Source organism: Tenrec ecaudatus, chromosome 8 (assembly GCF_050624435.1).
Source record: "Tenrec ecaudatus isolate mTenEca1 chromosome 8, mTenEca1.hap1, whole genome shotgun sequence".
In the NCBI taxonomy this organism is placed as follows: Eukaryota; Metazoa; Chordata; class Mammalia; order Afrosoricida; family Tenrecidae; genus Tenrec; species Tenrec ecaudatus.
In genome coordinates, this window is record NC_134537.1 from 157226725 (window position 1) to 157251444 (window position 24720).

The following is a 24720-nucleotide window of genomic DNA, read 5'->3' on the forward strand; positions in this document are numbered from 1 at the left end:
AGTGGTATAAGAATCTCAGTGATCCAGGGCCCAAGCCTAGCTCCATTTGTCTTGTCAGCTGCAATGTCTCCCAGGGACTGAGCGAGTGACCTGCCTCCTGTGAGTTATTTATCTCCTTAGTGCCTCCAAATGAGATCATCAAGCTGCGACCTGATTGACAGGTAAACTCTGCCCTTTCACTTGTAAGTCTCAAACGGACAACAGATTATGTAACTACCACATTTGATTTTTATCAAACTAAAACTTAAGTTATGTTATATTTCTAGTATTGATTACAACAGGCAAACTCTTCCTCTTCCCTATATTAATCTCAAATTAAATGTTATCAGGAGGCACCAGTCCCAGGAAAAGGACATCATGCTGGGTAAAAAGGAAGCTTAGCAAAAAGAGGAAGACTCTCAATGAGATGGACTGATACAGGGGCTGCAACTCTGGACTCAAACATTGCAATGATGGTGAGGGTGGCCTAGAGCCACACAGTGTTTTGTTCTGTTGAATATTGTGTCACTGACAGTCGGAACCTTCTTGGTAGCACCTGAGAATTAACGTATAGATTGTTTTTTAAATCAGACTAGAAGGTCCTGAAGGGAATGCAGAATTTTTGCCTGCATCCCAAAGCCTATCGTTTTCATCAGGAACTTTCTGTTGGTTGGCTGTGCTATGATTAAATCCTCCCACTGGGGGAAAATAAAAAAACTAGGAAGAGAATAGGGCCAGAATCAGAATGGGGCTCTGGACCACAGGGAGGATCAGGGAAATATTATTAATTGAGAAAGTAATACAATTTAGAGTAGAAGAAATGATTAGACAGAATACAAAAGAAGCAAGGAGCATACACTCCTGAGCTGAGAAGAGCGATAACCACACCTAATTTGGAGGAGCAGGGTGGGTGGTAGGGCGGATCAGCACCCAGAGGTGCCTTTGAAGACAGACTTGCTGATCCTAACAATCACAGACTTGAAAGCTTAAAGGAGTAGATCTACTCTACACACGTGTCATCCGAGAGCAGCTCACAACAAATAATACTGTTGCAAATGTCCCTGACTACTCCAGTCATTTCTACCGGACTACTCACCTGAAGCTTGGTGGTTTGAACCACTGCGTGGAACCACAATGTGATATTCTTTTTAATAAAAATCCCACCTAAAAAAACAGATTAATGCAATACTAGCAGCATATGGACACCCCACAACAAATCTAGAGCTGCTTCAAATACTGTCTATACTCGAGTATAAGCTGAGGTTTCCAGCACATTTTTAATGCAGTTTTTGTGGTAAAATTAGGTGCCTCGGCTGATATTCGGATCGGCTTATACTCAAGTATATACAGTACATACACGCACATATGTAAATACAATATTTAAAGATATCTTGTAGGTTTGTATCTTAAAATAAGTTTCATCCTTGTTCTGTGGGTCTCTGTGGTACCTATATTGTATGGCCAACTTTTATAGGAGTCTTTTTGTTATAAAGAGAAAATTGAAAATGAAAAAAAAATATTTGTGGGCTACAGAAGAACCAATAAATCTGTTTTGGAAGCAGGGCATCCAGATTTCTCCTTAGAAGGAAGGTTGGAGAGTCTGAGTGTCACATAGTTTGGACATGCTATCAGGAGGGACCAGCCCCTGAAGGACATTGTGATTGGTGAAGTAGAGGGTCAGTGAACAAGCAGGAGACTGTCAAGGAGATGGATGGACATGGCAGCTGTAACAAAGGCCACCAGCACAGCAGTGATTGTGAGGATTGTGCAGGACAAGGCAGTGTTTCATTCTGTTATACACAAGGTCACTGCAGTTGACATCAATTTGATGATACCTAACCACAACAAAAAGATAATTGTGTCAGTCTGGTTGACTAGAGAAACAAATCCAGAGACACGTGTGTATGTGTAAGACAGAACTTTATCCCAAAGAGCAATTGTATATTGAGAAAATATGCTTGCCCAGTCCAGATCAAGTCCCTAAGTCTGATATTAGCCCATATGTCCAATACTAGTACAAAAATTCCTCTTCAGACTCATGTACCGACTCACAATGGTGCTGAATGCAGGAAGATTGCAGGCCGGTGGGTGAAGTCTTGTGGATCCAGTGGCAGTAGATGATTCTCAGTGCTGGTGCAGATCTCCACATGGCTCCTTCAGCTCTTTGAGCATTTCCTCCGAAGGAAGGTGAAGCTGAGAGAGAGGAAGTTCTCAGAATCCTCATGAGAATGCCACGCCCACTAGGAGGCATCATCAGGTTGTGATCTGACCGACAGGCTAGACTCCAGCCCTACATTTATTTATCAAGTTGACATGAAATTATGTAACTACCACATTAATGGAATTTTTCTATTAACTTTTTGAACTCTCCTTATATATTCATAAGGAAGTATAGGGAAGTACATATTGCTATATATATATGTATTTATACATATAAAATGTCTAGGGTTAAGAATGGAGGAAAGTGGCAGGCTGGCCTGTGGAGTTTTGCCTAGTGGAAGTGACAGGTGATACATGGTGGGTGGGGCATGGGTCCTTGCCACTTGACCCCTCTTCTCAGAGTAGAAAATTGTCATTCAGTGTGTTAGTCTGGGTACTTTAGAGAAGCAAATCTACAGAAACTCATGTATTTGAGAAAGTTTTATATAAAGGTTAAGTGCACATCAGGAAAACATCCCAACCCAGTGCTCCCCAAGACCACAAGTCCAACATTAACGCATGTGTCTGACACCAATCCACAAAGTCCTCTTCCATCTCACAAGACACACACATGATGCTGACTGCAGGAGGAAAGCCAAGTCAGTGAATGTGTAAGCATCTCAGTGCTACCAGGGGTCTCCACACGGGTGCTCCAGCACCCAGGGCTGCATCGGGGTAGATCCATGTGGCTTCTCCTTGGAGATGTCTTGCAGGAAGTGAGCCTTGCCAGCTGAAGCAGGGAACTGGCTAAGGCAGCTACACCCTGGTCCAACCTTCAGAAATCAAGAGACTCAACAAGCCATTTATCTCTCTGCCCTTCAATTAACCCCACATGTGTTTATCAGCCAGGTTGGCACAATAGATTTTAACTAACATGCAGTTTGAGGAGTTTGGGGCAGGGGTGAAAAGAAGGCTCAGGTTCACAGGAAGGACCTGATTGAGACACAGTTGCAAAGAACCTGGCAGGATGGAGGATAGTGGCTCCCAAAGCACAGGCCAGGCTCTGGCCCCTGGCAGGTGATGGGGAAGGTAGGAACTTAGAACTAGCCTGGCAGTGGGTTACCTGACTGATGAAGGACTAAGGACACGTGGGACAAGGTGACAATTCTCCTAGTGTTACAGCTGCTCCTGTGAGAAGGCTGGGGTGGGAGCCCTGCAAAAGTCTTCCTGTCTAGAATGGCCTCTGGCACCATAGGCTGGACGCTAAAGGACTGTCCAGAGTATCTCTTACCAGACACTTTTCAAGGCAGGAAAGGAAGCGAGGAGGAGAGCAAAACAAACAAAAACAAAACCCCTTTTTCTCCGGGGGCCAAGAAAGTCAAGACACACAGCTGAGTCTTGTTCAACTCTGACCAGGGAAACTCTCTGGAAGGAAGGAGGAGCTGAAGGGAAGGTATTGATTAAACCTGGGTGGTGAAGCACACCTGGTACAAATCCTCAGCCCCGGGCCCAGTAAGTAGCCTTGCCAGGTAGAGGCAGAGAGTGGGAAACTTTTGTACATCCCTTCAGGAATACTTTGAGTCCATCCAGAAGGGCAGACACTGAGAGGCTCACTGACTCAGCCAAGTCCTTTTCTTTTCTTCTGCCAGAAGTAGGCTGCAGCCCCTTGAAGAGCTGGAGCTCTGGAAGTTACTCGGCCCAGGGATTCGGTAGCAAGACCGTCTTGATCACCACAGGTTCAATGGCCATGCTACACCCTTCCGGGCCCACCTCAAGGGGGTCACACAGCCACTTGCTCTTCTCTTTTCCTTCATCTCAGTTTGGAGACAAAAAAAAAGTAAAGGTCTGGCTAAGATGCAACAACAGAAAGGCATTCCCAGATGCAGCTCCTTGTCACTGTGTGCAGCACATCTGCTTCTGCCTGGCCGTCTGCTTCTGTAAAGATTACAGTTACGAAAAACCCCAAGGGACAATTTTACTCTGTAGCACATGAGGTTGCCGTGAGCCGGAATTGACTCAATGATCATGGGTTTGGCTTGGGGGTTTGTAACATTGCATGGTTTCTTTCTGGCAACCACGCTATCAAATCAGTATGACAGTGTCAATGACTTGAAAGAGTGTCCAAGTTCCAGACCCTGAGGAAGCTACTCATGTGCTTGAGCTACTGCCTCTTCCCTAAGAGGTGGCACATCCAACCAATCGGGGCCAACCCTGTGCAGTTTCTATACTTTCAGAGTTCACAGCTTCTTTCCACTTCTCCTGAATAAGAGACTGACAGACACTGTTGGAGCCAACTCTTTAATGTCTTTTTTCTTTAAATTTCTGAATAGTTCTTTAAATGGAAGTTTTAGAAAAAAATAATTAGAAAAGAGCTTACCCCACAGAATCTCATGCATCTCCTCTGATTATTAAATTATTTTATTCATGGATTTATTCCTACTACATGACTTTCACTAGAGTGGTGCTTCTGATAACTGTTGAACACTTTACTAGGAAAAAGGTTGGAAAGGTCTTCCCTCTAACTTGGTCCTTTCTGAATCTTCTACTCCTTGGCTAACTTTAATTTTTTGAAATCCTCTGATTTACTTCTGTGTTTTATGCTCTTCTATGCACCACAGTGATGCATTTTGAACGGGTCAATGATTTCAGAGACTTCTCTCTCTCTTGGTTCACTCCCTGTGAGACATCCCTGTGGAGAAGCCACATGGAGACTCCTGCCAGTGCTGAGATGCCTTCCTGCGCTCGGCATCATTGCATGTGCTTTGTGAGTCTGAAGAGGACTTTATAGATGGGTATTGGAAATATTGGCTAATATCGGACTTAGGGACTTGATCTGGATTGGGACGGGGTGTTTTTTTAATGTAAAATTGCTCTTGTATATAAAGTTCTTTCCTATATACATGAGTGTCTATAGATTTGTTTATCTAGTCTACTCAGACTAGCACACATAGAAAAGGACAAGTTAGAAATTCTGGAACTCTTGGGAGACATATGTTCCTCTGTGCAAATATACAAGCTTTGGAGCCTAACCTCCCATCATGCTGGAGAGACAAAGAGATACATCAACTCTTGGATGGAGTCTACTTGGAATATTTGTTGATTAGTTCATTTGCTCATTCACAAAGATGTTCAAAGTACCTTATGTGATGTACATGCTCAAGTCACATAGGGGAAAAGAAAGTGGAATATTAATAAGTCGCCTGCTCCGAAGGAGAACATGGTGTAGTGAGGAGAAAGACATAAAAGTAGACAATCATAGAGCAGGCTGAAAGGGTTATGCTAGAGGGAGACATAGAAGCAATTGGAGCCCCAAAAGTGGTTAGGCTATTTGGGGGAAATATATATAAACTTGAATTTGATGTGAGTCTTCAAGGGTGAATAGATATTTTTCAGATAAGGAAGAGTGGGTAGGAAAGGACATTCAACACAGTAGATATAGATGTACAAATCCCTAAAGTTAGAATCAACATTGCTATCTTGTAGAGATTGGCTGTTAAACTATTTTTGTGTTTTTCATATTGGGATTACCTTGATACTGCCAAATAATTAGTCAGCATTTATACTCGAGTATAAGCCGATCCGAATATCGGCCAAGGCACCTAATTTTACCACAAAAACTGCATTAAAAATGTGCTGGAAACCTCAGCTTATACTCGAGTATAGACAGTATTTGAAGCAGCTCTAGATTTGTTGTGGGGCGTCCATGTGCTGCCAGTATTGCATTAATCTGTTTTTTTTAGGTGGGATTTTTATTAAAAAGAATATCACATTGTGGTTCCACGCAGTGGTTCAAACCACCAAGCTTCAGGTGAGTAGTCCGGTAGAAATGACTGGAGTAATCAGGGAAGCATGTTGAGTTCTATGTGTTTAAGCTCCAAGATGAGAGACATAAAGAATCAAGACATTCAAAAACTGGAGTCGGGAGACCGGAGAACAAATTCTGACTCTCCTGTTACTTAACTTTATGTTTCTGGGAAACTCAGTTCAATGTCAAATTGCATACTCTGAACCTCAGTTTCTTGTAAAATTATGATCAATAACAACTAGTACCAGTATTATGGTGAATAACACCAGTTATTTTAAAGCATTATTGAGAAAATTAAGTGAGGTGGTAGATGCACACAGTACTCAAAAAAAATTAGGAAGCACTATTGAGAATTGCTACCATTATTCTCATACACACATACGTATATGTATACGTATACATATATGTGTGTGTTTAGAGAGTAGCACAGATGAATCTGAGTTTCTGGGAGGAACCAGCTTGAGACACTTTTTGCAGGAGGGTGGGAAGACAGCTCATTGGGCATGATGTGGGAGGTTATTTTGAGAGAATTCTGTGGTCCCATGGTTCTGGTGGACAAGGGCGAGTGGGATCTGAGATATAGCTAATCAAGCAGATGGAGCAGACACAAATGGGGAGAATAAGAGGAGGTGTATGCAGAAAGTGATGAGAGATTGCTAAAGGCCGGGACATGTGGGCTATGTGGTGGGAAATTCAGTGGGTGGAGAGAACAGTAGGATCATGGGTTTATAGATGTTTGGAACAAGATGTTAAAAGAAACTTAGAGAATATGAAACCTTATACACTCATCCTACTGGGGAAGAAATATTGATGCTTAGAGGTTAAATATTTTGCTCCTAGTCAGAGTTGCAGAACTGAGCTTAAAATTTAGGATTATGAATTTCAGTTTTTATTAACTTTACCATCATTAAAAGTCCACTGGAGAGAAAAAAAGAGTCTCTGCTCAATCCCAATAATGATAACTTCAGTGAATAAGTTTAACATGAGTATACTTATAAATATATTACTGCTAATATTAATTTATTTGGGGGTTCTAATATCCAACATTTGCATGTATTAGAACTCTTTCCTCTGCTCTTGAGATAATCATTTGTCAAATTATTTATTTTCAAATTAATATATGCATTAATTCAAAGTAACTTTTACTAGGCTACTAAAAACAAACAAACACTGATGATGAGTTGATTCTAACTCATATCGACCCTACATAGGGTTTCTGAGAATATACATCTTTATGGAAGCAGACACCCTCATCTCCCTCCTGAGAAATGACTATTGGGTTTGAAGCACCAACATTGTGGTCAGTAGCCTAAGCCTAGCCTTCAGCAGCCCAGGACTCCTTTCCTATACTATGGGCATCACACAAAGAAACGGAGATCTAAAGATGAACAGGACCCTGTTCTTAGCCTCACAGAACTCATAGCTTCATCGAGAAGACAGAGAGACACATACACCTAGGCAATATGATTGGTAGGTACGCACAGTGGAAGGAACACTTAAGTCTGCTTTTAAAGTTAAGGAAGGGCATCCCTCATACAAGAATGCCTGCACCGGTCTTGGAAGACCACAAGGAGTCTTCCTGCTCGAGGCAAGGTGTGATGGTAGAGTCATGAAGACCCAAAGGAAGTGATGTGCAAGAAGGACCGCAAGGCAGACACTTGCCCCGAGCATGAACGTGTGATGTGGGAAAGACACTGAGATGGGTTTTAAGTAGACATACTCAAGCCTCAGCCCTGGAGAGGGTGACGTCACTGAAAGGTTAAAGCACACGCATTTCTAATTCAGAGCCTTCTCATCTGTCTTCAGGAAATAGTTACTTAGCGTGTGGAGCTGCACCTGAAGAAAGTACAGCAGCGGGGCCTCTGCCTGTGATGTTTCTGCTTCAGGCAGAGAAGCCTTTCACAGGGTGAGTGAGCACTTTTCCCATTTGTTAAACTTTAACAACTACCCCTGGTTCTGCATCATCTAAACTTCTGTGCCAGACAAGGGTGGGCTTTCAGCAAAACAGAGTTGATTTTCTACTGACCCCATGGTGGATCACAACTCTGGAGACGCACAGAGGACCGTGAAATATCTCAGGCCCCAGAGATCACACAGCCAGGTTGAGATGGCCAGCCTGGTCAACCATGCAGCCGAGCAGGGGTGCACAACTAACTGGTGGAAAATATGTAGTGCTAAGAAGACACAGCACGAAGTCTAAGGAGAGGGCCTGTGCGCCTAAGGTTGAATCTTTACCTTGAAGGATGCGCATGAGTCAGGCAGTCGGTAGGGAAGGCAACCTCTTGCCCACTGAGGGCATTTTCAGAAGGCTCAGAACTCTGGAGCAGCAGGAAGTTCAGATGGGAGAGTCAAGTAAAAGGTACAGCTGAGGTGGGAAGAGACAAAGCACGAGCAACTAGCGAGGCTTACAGGCATTTAGATGGAACCCCGTGGGATTTAGAAAATCGTTGAAAAATTTAAAGCAACTTATAATTGGAAGAGGTTTAATTTTAGCATAATTACCCTGTCTACTGCACCGGAGAAGCGGTATAAGGTACAAGATTAAGGCAAAAAAACACACATGTTGTTTCAGGTGTTGTAACCACTCTTGGAAGAGATGGAGGTGTAAAAATGGTGAAAGCTATGATGGCTAATTGCATGAGGACTAGAATAATATGGGAGATGTTTATATGCTCCTGAGTATGTTTAGTAAATGAGAAGGAGAGCTAGTTTGGGTGATGTGTTTATGTGGGGTGTGCATGTGCGTGTGTGTGTGTGATGGTTTGGGTTTTAGACTTGAAGATGGAGATGCCCGTGGGTCCCTCAGAATGATATAGTGTGTGGAAGTTCAATTAGAATGGAGTTACAGCCAAGATGTTATCGTTAGAATTGGGAAGAAGGTTTGGCTGCCACACCAGGTGTGAAGCACTTAGAAATGGGGAGTAGGGTGACTGTGTTTTCCAAGTAGAGATGAAGAGGAAAGATGGAGTGTGAGATGAAGTGACATTTCCATTTGAAATGATAAATCAGACCCTTCAGATCTGATTCATTGTTGACGCAGCCTTCGGATGTTTTCTCCATGGGCAGACTTTGGCTGACAACAGAGCGTGAGTTCCAGGAGCTAGATTTAGTCTGAAAAGAAATCCTTCTCCGAGCAGGAATTTTCTTGGCTCTCGCACTGGGACTGTGTGTGTTGAGCCTCCGACAACTTTTGGTGGTTGGTAGTCTGAATCACAGTTGGGCCAATATTTTCTCACTCATATTTTGAGCAAGATATCTTTGGAGCACTAGGGTGGTTTGAGACACTAACTGAGATTTTTACCTTTTGGCAAACAAAACAAAAAGAGAGCCAAATCGCTTGTCCTATTGTCCTGCTCCAGAAATAAACGCTGGGTTATCCCGGCCTGCCTCTCCCTCTCTCTATTCTTTCTGGCTTCCTCTGGCCCTTTTTAAAATTCACGGAATATTTATAGAACACCTATTATGTTCCAAATACTGTGGTGGGGAATTGATAAATATAACGCAGTCTGGGCCCTTGAAGAGATGGTACCATAAGCAAATAAATGTGGGGAATATGCAGGGAGATACAGATAAAAGGTTTTAAGGGTTTGTGATAGACGGTCGCTTCAATGGTCTCCAGTGAACCATCCCTGTCAGCATTCATGCCTGTATACTGTTCCTCTCACATTGACTCTGCCTGGGTCATGTGGTTATCTTTGATCGATAGGACCTGGACAAACATGATGAGGCAGGGGTTAAATAAGTCCTGTGAACTGGGTTTTGTCTCCTGGAAATGCTTTTTCTTGTAACTCAGCCACAAATCACTTGATAAGACTCAAAAGTCCCTTCCTTGAGGGAAAGTTGAGGCTCCTAGCCTATAGAGCTCCCTGCTGGTCGTCAGTACCAGCTGCCAGCCATGTAGATGAGACCTTTGATACCGCCACCTTGCCTAATGCCTCACTCAACGTTAGGTGAGGCAGAAAACTCCGTTGCCAATAAATCTTAAGATTTCTAAATTCAGGGAGTTTTTTCTAGCTGTTAAGTTGTGCTGGGTTTGTGCCTCAAATAGGGCAGAATTTATAGAGGGGGCTTCAAAAAGGTTTGGGAAATGGCATTGAAGAGATAATGGAATTTTTCCATAACTATTTTTGGGTTCAATGCAATACTTTCTTTTGTAAAAAAATTATTTTAACGAGCTATAATGAAAAGTGGGTGGAGGGAGGGAGACGGCGGACAGTATAAGACATGACAAAGTAATAATAATTTATAAATTATCAAGGGTTCATTGGGGAGGGGGGAATGGGAAGGGAGTAGAAAAAAGAGGAGCTGATACCAAAGGCTCAATTAGAAAGCAAATGTTTTGAGAATGATGATGGCAACAAATGTACAAATGTGCTTGACACAATGGATGGAAGGATGGATTTTGGTAAGAGATGTACAAGCCCACAATTAAATGATTATTTAAAAAAAACGAACCCATCATAAAATTCAACAGTTAATCATGTTAAGAAAGGTTGTGTTATTACCACGATCAACTCTGGAACATGTTCCTCCTCCTTCTCGTCATCGATGTTCCGGGCTCCCGTGTATTATTTCAGCTGCTGTCTTCATAAATCCGTCCATGTTGGCTTCCCTGTATGGAAATGCATGCCCCCAAAGGACAAAACTGAGCAGAACAGAAAGGAACACACAGTAACAATGATTGTATAAAACAGAAAGTGAATCCAGACTGAGAAAGAGCAGAAGGTCTTAGCCCTTTAGAGGAAATGCCATTGGGTACAGAGAGATCAAGTGACAAGGTGTGAACGTTGCAGGCCTGGTACAGTAGTGAGGAACCTCCACACAGTGCTTTCTCTCCCACAGTAAGACGGCTTCCACAGAGGCTAAGCCCCTCCCCTCATAGAATGGGGTCTCCAGATATCAGAGCCTCATGTAATGCTCTTTGTTCCTTATTCTCTATAGCTAACTACTCACCTGGCCATGCTCTATCCATTTTATTAATAGCCTCCTTACACATCTATTTCCTTCATTTTCAGCTCCGTTCTTTTTTTAAATCATTTTATTGGGGGCTCATACAACCCTGATCACAATCCATCCATCCATCCATCCATTGTTTCAAACATTTGTACATATGTTGCCCTCATCATTTTCAAAGCATTTCCTTTCTATTGAACCCTTGGTATCCGCTCCTCATTTTTCCCCTCCCTTCTCCTCCCTCCTTCATGAACCGAGGATAATTTATAAATTATTGTCGTTTTTCCATGTCTTGCACTATCCGATGTCTCCGTTTACCCCCTTGTCTGTTGTCTATCATCAGAGTAGCCATTCTCATCTCCATCATTCTCTTCCTAAAGTTCATCAATAGTCACATGAATGGTTTTCCTTCCTATGGTCTGTCTGTCTTTGTAAACTCACTTTTTCCACATCTTTGAAATCAAGGCTTCTTGACATTTTTGACGACTAACACTTTGTTGTGGTAGATCTGTCCTGTGCATTTCATAATGCCTGGCAGCATTCTAGCCTTTATTCAGTAGATGCCAACACATCCCTCCCAGTGATGCTAACCAAAAATTGCTCCAGGCATTGCCAAATGTAGCTGGGGAAGTAGGAGACAGGGATCACTTGCTGAGTAATCAAAAACTCAATATAAAATATGAATTTTGTTTTCTTCCCCATTTCAAAACCCATGGGATGGTGACCCATTAGAACTGTTTTGTCTCTTAGATAACACCCTTTCAAGGAAACACATAGTCGGGGAGGTGGAATGATGGCGAAAGTGCCCCCAGCCCTGTCCAGATCTTAAACCATAGTCTCCTGGATATCTTTTCAGTTCGTAGGATTGCTAAGGCTGTTCATTGCTAACGAACCTGCTCCAACCCCCAGTGAGTCCACATCTACCAGGAGACAGCACCCCCTGGCCCTGTTCCATCTCCGTGTCACCAGCAGGCTTGAGTTTAGTTTCCATTCCCATAGAGGGTGTTGACCTTTCAACGGGATGAGACTGCTTCCAGTCTTGTGGTTTCCACTGGCCAGTTTTCTAAAGGACCCCCGAGTGTTTCTCCTTTAGCAGGTCTCCCATGAAAGCACTGCCGACAACTGTCCCTAACAGTGACCCTGCTGGCATTTGAAATGTCAGTGGGAAAATGGCCAGTGTAATAGCCGCACACACGCTAGTCCTGTAGGACACGTGAAGAAGAGATGGGCATGGGGACATTTCTAGTAGCGATTGTTTGAAGCTCTGACTCTGCACGATGGTTGAACACATGGCTGCTCATTTAAAGGTGGACAGTTCCAACCCCATTGGATGGCTGCACAGGCGGGAAAAAGCTGAATATGTGCTTTTACAGAGACCATATCCTGGAATGCCACGAGCAGCAGTTTGACTCTGGCCCACTGGGTCACTATGAGTTGAAAACTGACTCAACGTTTTCTAACAATAATAACAACAACATATGCCCACTCACCTGTAGCAGGTAGCACCGTGCTCTAAGACAACGCACTTTATCCTTACAGAAAGCTCTCTACGGGTGGCACTATCTTAATGCCTATTTCCCACGGAGGAAATTGGAGACTATGCTATCTAATATCATGTCTCCAGAAGTAGTTAGCCTGTGCTCAAAACTGCACTTGGGCTCTGGTTAATTGTGCCATTAGGGAAAGTAATAGAACTTCAATTTCCTCCCTGAAAAATAGTCATGCTCGTGGGCTCCCTCTGCCCCTTACTGCTTCTATACTCTTGGGTGAGATTATTTACTTCTTCCTTGATTTCATTTGAGAAGATTATAGAATATCAGAATTAGAGGAGGCCTTAGAGTACAGTTGGTCCAATTCTCTTACATAATCTGCAGTTTATTAAAAATAACGAATTGTCTAAGACCACAAGATAGCCATAATTAGGCAGTGTGTGTGTGTGTGTGACGTATTGTTTATGTGTGTGGCCTTGGTACAAAGTCTTGTTTTCAAATCATGGCTTTGCTACTTCTGACTGGTGAGATCTCAGCTAAATCTTTTAACTGTTCTAATCCTGTGCGCTGCCCCCAAGCCCTTGGGGTATTATGAGGATCCCATAAGATAAACCATACTCAATGCCTGGCATGCAGCAAGCTCTTAGGGAATGGTCAGTTTTAACCCAGAGAGTTCTTGTTCCATTAAAGGAAGCAAATGATATTTCCTGTGTCAGGTTCAATGGCCAGTTTCACTCATTAAACTCTTGCTGAGTACCTTTGGATATGAATCTGTAAGTACAAAGATAACTAAACTATCCCCTTGGTCCTTGTGATAGGTCAGTTTATTGTGCCAACCTGGCCAATAGGAACATGTGGGATTAATGAGGTCGCAGTTTGATTGCAGGGCAAATTGATAAATGGCTTGACAAGTCCCGCCTCTCTCTCTCTCTTTCTTTCTTTCTGGTGATTAGACCAGTGTAAGGTCGCTTTAGCTAGTTCTGTCTCAACTTGTGAGCTACACTACCTAAAGGTCACCCAACCTATGAAACATGTCACTAGAGCTTGAGGACCCTTTGAGACATGCTTCACCACACTGCTGGTATATATGTTGCTTGAGTTGGGGATTGTCAGATCCTGTCATATGGTTGACTGTTGGTGACCTACCCTGCTGTTTGCTGCCTCTGGCTGGACTACCTGCATTGCTCTGTGGAAGACGCAGCTACCTGCATTGCTCTGTGGAAGACGCAGCCGTCTGCTTCCTTGACCATGATCTCTATAGCCCTCGTGAGTTGAGGGACTTCCAGTATATTAACTGTTCCATGGAAGCGAGTTGAACTGAGCCCTCTGTGCTGCTGTGTGGACTAATTAGCTATTATATTCCTTTTTGCTGTATCTATATCTATCGATCTATCTAAAATCATAAGTGGTCTGGTTTGAGACAACCCTGTCTAACACAGTCCTCAACAAGCTCAGCCTCTCACGAGATGTTAGCCCACAGACAACATGCCAAACTAGAACTGTGTTCAAGGAATAAGGACTTGTGAGAAGGGCACTTCTTCTATCAGGAGACATGAATTTTCAGGTCTTTGTATTTCATACGTTCAAGTGTTGGTCACAGTGGGGAGGGATAAAAAGGCTTTGATGTAATTAATCCAACTAATAGTTTCCAGAAATTAACATTTCAAAGCAAAGCTTCTGACTCTATTCAATACATTTTACCAGTATGTATCTTGGGAAACTCTAGGGCTCAGGGCTTGGGATACTGCCAGAACTCCTGGTTCTGAGTCCCATGTAACTGACTGGGTCTGATAGTCAGGTGAAGTCACCATTTCCCGTCGTTGTCACACCAAGGTCTCAGTGAGTTCATCCGAGTTAGTTTCTGTTTAACCAGGAAACAAAAAAAATTCAGGAAATTCAATTTGAAGGTCAAGCTCTTATTAGTGACCAATTAATTCTGGAAACAGAGGCATGTGTTTGTTACAAGGAAACATGCAAAATATCATAGGGGGACAGATTATGTCAACCCCCATTTTGTTTACTATCCCAGGATGATAGTCTATAAGGTAGTGACCTTTGACGTGGACTGGGAAGGCTAGCAGGCCATTGGAAATTAAAACTGGGGGATCTTCATTAGGATTGGCAAAAGCCCCCTGATCAAAGGCTCAGAAAGCAAACACCCAGGTGCTGCTGAGTCCCTTCTCATGGAGACGGCGGTCAGTCACACTGCTCCCAGCGTGCTCAGTGGCAGTGACCTTGGAAAGTTAATTCTCACGTCTTTCTTTAGAGGCATCTTGGGTGGATGCCTATCAACATTTCAGTTAGTTTATGATAACTATGTGGGACACCCATGTCAAAGGCTAAGGTTTTATAACTGGAAATGAACTTGGGGACAGCATCCCGCCTAGTCTATGATTCTTAGGGAGGTGGGAGAGGGGAAACTGGGTCGTTGGCAGAGAAATAGTTTGGGAGGTTAATGTCATGATAAGAAGAACATTTGCACTTTATGCTGAGAGATAATAGGTGCTGTTAAGAGTGAATTGCAAGAGAAAGCTTCCAGTTATTAGTATCAGTGAACCCTCTGCTCCTCGTCATTTTAGCGGAGAGTGAGAATATCACGTTTTATAGCGCATTTAAACAGCGGCGGGTCTTTTTGTCTCAATGTCTTTGCTGTCCAGTCCTATTGAGTCAGCTCCAACTCCGTGGTCATATTCACATCAGACAGAAACACTGCCCGAGGCCTGTGCTGGCTTCACAAGCATTGCGATATGTGCGCCAATTTTTGCGGCCTCTGCACCAGCCTGTCTCATTGAGGCCTTCCTCCTTTTTTGGGCCTTCTATTTCACCAGAGCCCCCAAGGACTGGCCGCTCTGATAGCCTGACCTAAGTAGATCCCACGAGGTCTCCCGGCTTCTTAGCGACATCCTGGCTGCAGTTCTTCCACGGCAGTTGTTTGTGTTTCTGGAATCAATCAGTATTCTTTGGAGCACCGCAGTTCAGTTTATCAATTACTCTTTGTTTTGCCTTATTCATTAGCCATCTTTTGCATGTGCATCAGGCTGTGGAAAATGCCATGACTTGATCAAATGGGCCTTAGTCCTCCAAGCCCTATCACTGCTTTGTAACACTTTAAAGGGGTCTTGTGCATCCTTTATAAAAGTGCCTTCAGACCATTTCTATGGATGTGTAATGAGGGGGCCACCGTTTGATATAATATTGCCAAAATATTATCTAACAACAAAAATACCCCCAACTCATTGCCACTAAATCGATTCCTATTCAGGACAACCCATGGGAAAGACGAGAACTGCCCCCTGTGATTTCCAAGGCTGTGATCTTTATGGACGTGGACTGCTTCATCTTGGCTCCAAGGTATGAGTGATGGATTCAAACCTCCTCCCACGTATCACATCTGCCCCACCACAGAGCCTGCGTGCACGCTCTCTCCTATTTCTAGCCGTTTTGTCCTGGCTGAGATCACCTTGCTCTTTGGTTGAATAATGATGCCCTCCTTCATTTCCAAGGAGACCCGGTGCCACAGAGGATAAGCACTCAGCTTTCTACACGAGGCAAAGCGGTGGCAAACAGTTTCCTGCGAGATTTGCACTTTTGGACACCCCATGGGGCAGTCTACTCTCTCCTTGAGGGTCAGTTTAAGTTGGAACCAGATTGGCAACCCCCGGTTTCTGCCCTTTTTAGAAGGAATAACCAGCACCTGCCACACTGTTGACTGTCTTCATAGCCAGTTCTCTTGAGAAGTCCAGGAGGGGGGAGAGATGTCTCTGTGGTGATTCTTTCACCGGCTTAGGCTGAAGCCGAGGCAAGGAAATAGTTATTAGACGATGGAAGTAGAGTAGTTGCTCTTCAGGACTAACTAGTTCTGGGCTCTATTTTTGTAAGCAAATTAATGAGCTAGAAAGTCTCATTTTTTACAAGTGCTAAATTGTAAAGACACTACGAGGACAGACACTTCAATGTTATTGATGTCTGTTCAAATGGGAGAGGGAAATCTCATAGAATACCAAGGAAGTCTGCTCATCTGAAATATGCTTTCCAACGGTTAGCGACATCATTTCAATCTCAGCAGACGGTGAAATGGCAGACGGTATTTTTCATTTCATTTTTCTTCCCCTAAAATATATGTTTAATGCCAAGTTACTAACTATGAAAAGTATCTTATGAAATTTTCTCTTCAAAGATTGTTGAATTAAAAGTTGACTCCCCTCCCTTTCCCCCTCATTCCCATTAAATTCTGTGCAGGAAATAAAATTTATTGCATATAAAAGAACGGTTGGTTTTTATGTTAAATAGAGTAGCCAGGACAGTCTGAGGGGGGAGAGGGAGTGAGCTGTGTGACTCTGATCAAGGGAAGCTGTTCTAGGACAGGGAGCAGCTGGAGCAAACGCTCTAGGACAGGGAGCGGCTGGAGCAAACGCCCGAGGGAATGAGTGCAGAGGCCGCAGGGTGAGGCTCTGTGGGACCTGCTGGCCTTGCACTTAGACTCGTGAGGAGAGGAGAAATGGAACTTTGAATCAAAGAAGAGATACCAGCTACCATAGTTCAGCAGCAGCAGGATTAAGGATAGATTGAATAGTGTAGAGACTGAAGCTGTTTACCTGCTAGGAGATCATTACAAAGGTTAATTAATACTCATGAAATGAATTATGGAATCAAGAACCTATAAAGGACATGAGGCACTACCATTTGCAGGTTCCCCTGTTCTGAATATGTTTAGGGCCCTCTCCGATATCCGCAGTCCCTGAGTACTGGAATACTACCGTAACATTACCCTGCATAGATGGCCTGAACTCCCCAAGATTTCAGACTTCAAATCAAGAGATTAGCTAGTGTTGGACAAGTCATGTAAACTCTAGATTTTGAGTATTCATTTGCAGAATGATGAGAGTAACTTATACTTTGCTGATCTGCGAAAGACCTTGGGAGGGGATGTGTGTGAATAGAAGTTGCTACTAGAAAACCGTTGTGTGCTTCATCATATAACCATCACTTTCCTCGTGACGTCACAGGCATCCATTGTTGCCTTTCTTTTGAACCACCAGTTCCTACAATTTTCCTTTGGTTTTTTATATTAAAGTTATTTTTTTAAAAAACCATATCGTTCTGTTAGCTCATTTTGTGTTAATTTGGTGAGTTGCAGACAATTCATATGGCTCATTATAGTCATGATGCCTTATCCGTCATAATTCTGAACTTGCCAGTGGCTATAAACCCATTTTAGAGGATACAGGATCAGGGTGGGATTAAGACGTGGCTTTACCAGAGTGGGGGGCCCTGGTTTCAGCCTGCTAACCCCAATGTTCACAAACCATCCTGCTCCTCAGGAGAAAAAGGAGGCTTTCTATGTGCATAAAGAGTTACAGTCTCAGAAACTCTAGACTCTTTTAAGGGCTGATATGAACTGGAATTGACTCAAAGGCAGTGAGTTTAGTTTTGTGGTTTTTCAGAGCATGTTTGAACCAAGTCACCTTTTGTTTCCTTGCAGGCATTTTTAAGACTACTGTAGTAGAGGATGGGACTTAAGACACCATCCTTTGCTCTCCTAGGATGGGGTATAAATACTGGTAGCATTGCATAATTCTAACACGTATTCCATCACCTGGAAAGTCATACATACCTCTTTTTCCTGACTGAGCTTTGGTAGAAGCAAAAGACCTTTTATGACTTTTGGATATTTTTGGCTTCTGGCTCTGGATTCTGCATGTGGTTTGCCTCTGCTTGACCTTTTAGACTGAACAGCAGCCACTGCTCCATGAGACAGTTCCTGAAAACGTGTGACTTTCTGTGGGATGTCTCAGGGAATTCCAGGACCTCGGCGGGGTGTGAGTGAAGATACTCAAAGGAGAAATGCGGTGGGAGCCATAGAGAAAAATAGCATCTTGCAAGAGTTGGATATTTGAGATATCTTTAATATTCAACTGCTTGAGACTGTCTAGTACGATTACTTCTAAAACAAGTATCCCTACACTTGGCTGGGCTAGAATTCTCAGAAGTTAGGCAGTTAAGGCTTCTACCATGATGTGATCGAATGCAATATACTCAACTCTATGATGGGATCTTTAATGAGCATCCAAGTAGTTGCAGGAAGATTAGGGTGGGTCACAGCTTTGATACAACTGAAAAGAAGTTTCATTAAGGGTGTGGCCTACTCCTGATGATTTTTAAAAAGGTTTATTAGCATCTACTTCACATATCATACAATTTAATTATTCACTCACATTAAGAGTGAAGACCCAAAGCCCATCTGTAGATAATGGGACACCGCTTACAGAAGGGTTGTGGGGAAGAGACGAGCAAGTCAGCATGCAGTGAGTGTGGCAACAATGAAACATACAACTTTCCTCTAATTCTTAACTGCTTCCTCCCTACCACTATCATGATCCAAATTCTACCTTACAAATCTGGCTAGACCAGAGGATATGCACGGGTACAGATAGGAACTAGAAACACAGGGAATCTAGGATAGGTGATCTCTTCAGGACTAGTGGTGAGAGTGGCGATATCAGAGGGTGGAAGGAAGGTGGGGTAGAAAGGGGAAACCGATTATAAGGATCTACATATAACCTCCTCCCTGGGGGACAGACAACAGAAAAGTAGGTGAAGGGAGACATCGGACAGTATAAGACATGACAAAATAATAATAATTTATAAATTATCAAGGGTTCATGAGGGAGGGGGAGTGGGGAAGGAGGGGGAAAATGAGGAGCTAATACCAAGGGCTTAAGTGGAGAACAAATATTTTGAGAATGATGATGGCAACAAATGTACAAAAGCGTTTGACACAGTTAATGTATGTATGGATTGTGATGAGTTGTATGAGCCCCCAATAAAGTGATTAAAAAAAGAGTTGTACAATCATCCCCACAATCTGAACACTTCCTTCTCATAGTCCTTTATTCATTGATTTCCATTTCCCCCCAAACTCTCATGTCATGCCCCTAAGTAATTATGAATCCAATTCTTTTTTGTCAAGTAACTATAAATTGATTATTGTGTTTTTGATGAAAGTATACAATGCTTATCACAATCCACACATACATCAATTATGTAAAGCAAATTTGTACATTGATTGCCCTCATATTTCTCAAAACACTTGCTCTCCACCTAAGCCCCTGGCATCAGCTCCTCAGTTTTTACCCTCCTTCCCGCTTTCCCTCCCTCATGAACCCTTGATAATTTATAAATTATTATTTTGCCATATCTTTCCCTGTCTGACAAGAGGGGGAGGTGGGGGAAAAGGTGGTGGTGTTAACAAACCCAGGGACAAGGGAACAACAAGTGATCCAAATCGGTAGTGAGAAGGGTGTGGGAGGCCTGGTAGGGCATGATGAAGGATAATGTAACCAAAGAAATTGTTGAAATCCATGTGGGGACTGAGCATGATATTGGGACAGGAGGAAAGTCAAGGGAAATAGAGGAAAGAGCTGGGAGGCAAAGGACCTTTATAGAGGGCTAGAATCCATTTCTGTTTCTATAGATTTATCCATCCTGGACTTAAAATATAGAAAATTATTCAAAGTGCAATTAGGAAGTAAGCAAGTAAGCAAATAAATAAACAAGCAAAACAATGACAAAAACAAAATAGAAAAGGCTCAATTGAAAAGAAAGCAGAAAATATTAAAAATATTAACAACCTTAAAATTAGTAAAAAAAAGGAGATGCAATGATAAGGTATTACATTTTAATCTGACTGCATCTGACACAATTAATTATACAGTGATCTTTGTCTGATAGCAAGACTGTTCACATCACTGGACTATGGATAGAGGGGACTCCCTAGAGGCCCATTCTGTTTGGGGACTCCTTAAATGGAGTGTGGGCTTCTGTTATCCATAGTCTTCTGCAAATCAGGTGTTCAGAATTTGAGCTGTGCTCCAGTCCCTTCCTTTGGAGTTGCGTTTTATCATTTCTAATCCTTGGATCACACAGACTGGTGTCCTTCTTCCATGTGGACTTCGTTGACTCCTCACTTAGATGGCTGCTTGTTTTTAAGACAAGCCTTTCAGACCCCAGTTGCTATTCTTTATGGTAGTTGGACGCCGTGTGGATTCTTCACCACACTTTGCTACAGCTCGCATATCTTCAGTGATCTCTTCCTGAGGGTGAACCTGAAGCAGGGTCATGTCAAACGAATGATTTTTTCCTTAGCTTGGACCCATTATTAAGTGAGAGCCCTGAATCCATTCATATATCTGTGATTTATATGTGTCTCTGGTTCACTTTATATACATCATTATCATTTTATGATAGACAACATTATAAACCATTCCCTCTTGATGGTATCATTAAGTTAGCCAATGGTGTAGAATTTACAACACTATTGAGAAATGGAAATTTATGCAAGCATAGTCTGGCTTTTCATACTGCAATTCAAGTAGTGTTGACTTGTACAGACTAAACTCTTAAATGATGGGCACTATTTACATGAACAATGGGGCCTGGTGATAGAGCAAAACTTTCAATAGCACTCATTCACAAATGGCCTACTCCTCTTTAAGCAGACTCTATCCGAAGGCTTACCACCTCCTTATTAGTCTGGATACCACGTCTGGCTCATCAACACACCATAATTCCTGCTGACCCTGGGGGCTATCAGTCAGCTCCCACAGTGCCTGCTAACCTTGGAGTGGTCAACTCTGCAGCCATGAGCCTGTGCTTGTTTCACTGGATTGATCTGCTTTTGCTGCCTGGAGTGTATTCCTGTTTCTTGGTTTGCCAGCACAGCAGCTCGGAGAGTCAGGAAAAGCCTTCAGCTTGACATCTGACTCAGGGACTTGAAATAGACCGGGGTTAACTGCTTAGAAAATTATGTGAGCCACTTCCTTGACATGAAATTAAATATATATTTTTGTCACCAGTTTACCTTCTCTAGAGAACTTAAAACAAGCTCTCACAATTGTTATTCCTTTTTAATCCTGTGTCCAGGCTCGTAGAAGACAACATGGCTCCACTGAAGTACTTCTGATAACAACCATGAATCATCGCTCTCTCTCCTCTTAACCTTACTTCCCTCACAGTTTATTCATTAGAATCATGTCATGTCTTGTTCCGTACATTTGACTTCTACATCCTAACTTCTTCGTCCTCTTTACAGCACAGTCTCACCCTCTTTTCATAATCTCAATTCCTCTGATTTTGTCATATCATTATGAAGCTTCCAACATTGCTTTACCATCTGCCAATATCTTCATGTTTTCTTATTTTTGTGACTTGTATTAAACCCTATGTTTGAAATATTTGCCTTTCTTTCCTTCTATCTGAATCCTCTGGTTCTTTTTTAAGAATCATTCCAACCAATCCTATTTTCTAGTTCTCTGAGAAACAAAATATTTATCTTATTGGATATTGTTGACCTCCTCGTGTATTCCCTCAGTACTGACCAGAAGCCACCTGGTTCCTAATAGATAAGGATCAGAAAGTCAGCCTAGTTTGTGAATGACAAAAGGCCACCTTGTGTCAAATAAACTAGGATTCGTCTTTGGGTGATTCTGGATAAATTCACTAATATTCTTGAGTGGAGGCTCCCCAGCTTTGATACAGACACCATATAGAATCACTGAGTGTTAACAGTAGGAGCACACTGGGTTACACATGGGGCAGCTAAAAACAAGGTAAGTCATTTGACAGCACTAGTCTCTTCAGGAGAGGAACATGAGGATTTGTACTCCCATAAAGATGGGCGGTCTTGGAGACCCACAGGAGTGGTTGTGCTTGATCTTGCAAGATCGCTAGGAGCTGGAGTTGGCTCAATGTCAGTGAGTTCAGTGTGAGTTTGTGAAGAATGGCTATCCATATTGGTCATAAAAGTAGATGCTCAATAAATTACAGCTGTTGCTATTATAATTGCAACCCATAAATCATAAAATACTTGTCACTTTTACCATCAGTGTGAATTTCAGGACTCCTTTCCCCCTGGGCTGTTTCCCGTGGATTAGTCTGAGGGAGCCGAACCAGATGAGTGTTTCTCAAACTCTTCAAAGGTGTCACATTCATCTTTTTTATGTTATTTAAAGTGAAAATAATAAATTCAAGTATTGTGTTTTTTAAAAAGCAATCAGTGGCCCAAAATGATTCTTTCAGAACTTTCAGCAATGGAATCAGAGTGCTAGAGGTGCTCTCTTACCCAGTACAGCTCTAACATTTGTCTTATTTTTAAGTTCTCTGGGGATAATTGTGAGTCTGTGTGTCATGTAATCCTAGTAGATTTGGGTGATTGGACTTTTTTTCTGTCTAAATTCTCTTTTTATGTGAAAAATTATAGTTCCACCATTTAACACAACTGGAAGCCTCCTCATTATTTTCTTGGGTTGGTACAGGCATTGCCGCAGGGTGAACAACGTGGAACATCCCCATATAGCGTGTGGCGTGTTCAGCCCCTCTCCTCTAGTTTTAGGCGGTGCGAACTGTTGACTCCGGAGGATAGGAAATATGCAGGAGGCAAATACTATTGATTTCTCTTGTCCTGGGATTAATTTAGAAAAAGAATCTGTTCTCATATGAAGGTGATGTGCAGTGATGAAGAAAGGGAGGGGGTAGGAATCGATACCCACGAGCCACTAGTAATGTACTCCCATCACGATCACGTTGACAGGTTTATAATCAAATGCCATTGATTTCTCATCAGCTTTCTCAGCTGGCTTAAAAGGGTGAGGTTTCTGGGTTTGGGGGAAAGAAAGGTGTTTTCAAACAGATATTTTGGGGCTAGCTTTTCATGCAGGAGAAAGCAGTCCAGCTAAGCGGAGTCAGCCTTCAATTCCTGATGCGCCGTTGTCTGATGGTTGACGGGGGCCCTGGGGAGAGTGTGGGTTCACTACTCAGCTGCTAACTGCGAGGTGGTACAAATCCACCAGCCTCTCCACAGGAAAGAGATGAAGTCCATCTGCTCTTGCCCACGTGGACAGTCTGGGGAATCCTATGGAACCCTTCTACGCTGTCTTAAAGGATAGCTATGAAACGAAGCAAACTCAATGACAGTGGGCTTGGGGTTACAAGGTACTAGGTCCTTGCTATGGTAACTGGAGGGGAATTAGGATGGCCTCGGGCTTCTTTGGAGGCCCAAAGTGGGCACCTGGAATGGGAGTCTCAGAAGGGAGCCAGTGGGGCTTAGAGAATGGCTACTCCCCACAAGGCAGCAATATGGGAATCAGAAAGGGGTATTTCAGACCAAGAGTGGACTTGAGGATTTTGGAGAGAAGGTAAGAAATAGGATACTAATAATTATAAGGCCCCCACCACGTATCAATCCCTTACATTTGTCATCTTACATTAGTTTCATAAAGTATATCTCATAGGTGAAAAGTGAAAGTCTGTGGAGTTTAAATAATTTGACTACGTTACACAGTGGGGAAATGTGGTTGAAATTTGATGAGAGAATTGTTTGAAATAATTTCCATATTTTAATTACTTCCTACGTTCCTTCTTCATGATGCATGCTGAGGTGTCAGGTGCCCGATTTTAAAGGACTTGGGTGAATTAGAAAACCCTTGACTGTTGGCCTTTGTCTTGGAGTGCACCATAGCTCTGTCTTACTCTCGATCCTTAGAGCTGCCGCATGTATGGTTCCTGCTACAGGCGGTGGATGTCTTGTTGGGATAAGTACTCTGTCCATTCAGGTTGGTGGTGATGGCCCTACATAGGTACATGACTATGAGTACAACAATAGCAATAACAATAACATCTATGGATGTATCTTGTCTATATTTCTAGAGCCACTAATAGTCATTTGTGCCATAGCTATTCTTGCCCTAACTCATCGCAAGCTCACTGGCACCGATTGCAACTCACGGTGACCTTAGGGGACACAGTACAACTGCCCCCTCAGAGATTCCAAGACTTGGAATCTTACAGGAATAGACAGTCTCATCTTTCTCCTGAGAGACATCTAGTGAATTCAAACCATTGACCTTATGGTTAGAGCTCAGTACACAGCCCCCTACATACCTGTATTATCTAAAATCTGGATTTGGATAGGAACTGCTCTATTGAAGCATATCTTTTAAAAATTCAAATGTATATAGGTTGTTAATGTCCAAATATAAGGGAAGTGAAGGGATATCCCCTTATATTAGCTAGAAGGATCTGTTTTTGTGTTGTAGGAATGAAGGGCATTGGACTGAGATCCAAGACAGTGAGTTCTAGGTTTGTGTCTGACATTAAAAAATGGTGTGACTTGGGACAAGTTACCACTCTCTAAGAATCTCTCCCCCTGTCTAAATGAAGGAGCAAGTCTTTGCTCTTGTATTCCTTCACAAACGAGAGCAATGGTTTGTGTGATCTTTCTCCCTCACAAACCATGAAATGATTTTCTTGTAAATAGGAAAGTTTTTCCCCAGTAGAAAATATTCTATATTTTTATTC

At 42.7% G+C, this 24720-nt stretch overlaps 1 long non-coding RNA gene across 1 annotated transcript in view; it reads left to right on the forward strand.

Annotated features, from left to right (window-relative positions):
- Positions 1-329: 329 nt before the first annotated feature.
- LOC142454545 (uncharacterized) overlaps positions 330-24720 on the forward strand; it is a 197721-nt gene continuing 173330 nt past the window's right edge. Inside the window, exons 1-3 of the long non-coding RNA XR_012785702.1 lie at positions 330-455; positions 7730-7829; positions 15629-15717. This is a non-coding gene — a long non-coding RNA (uncharacterized LOC142454545). The remainder of the gene's footprint in view (positions 456-7729; positions 7830-15628; positions 15718-24720) is intronic.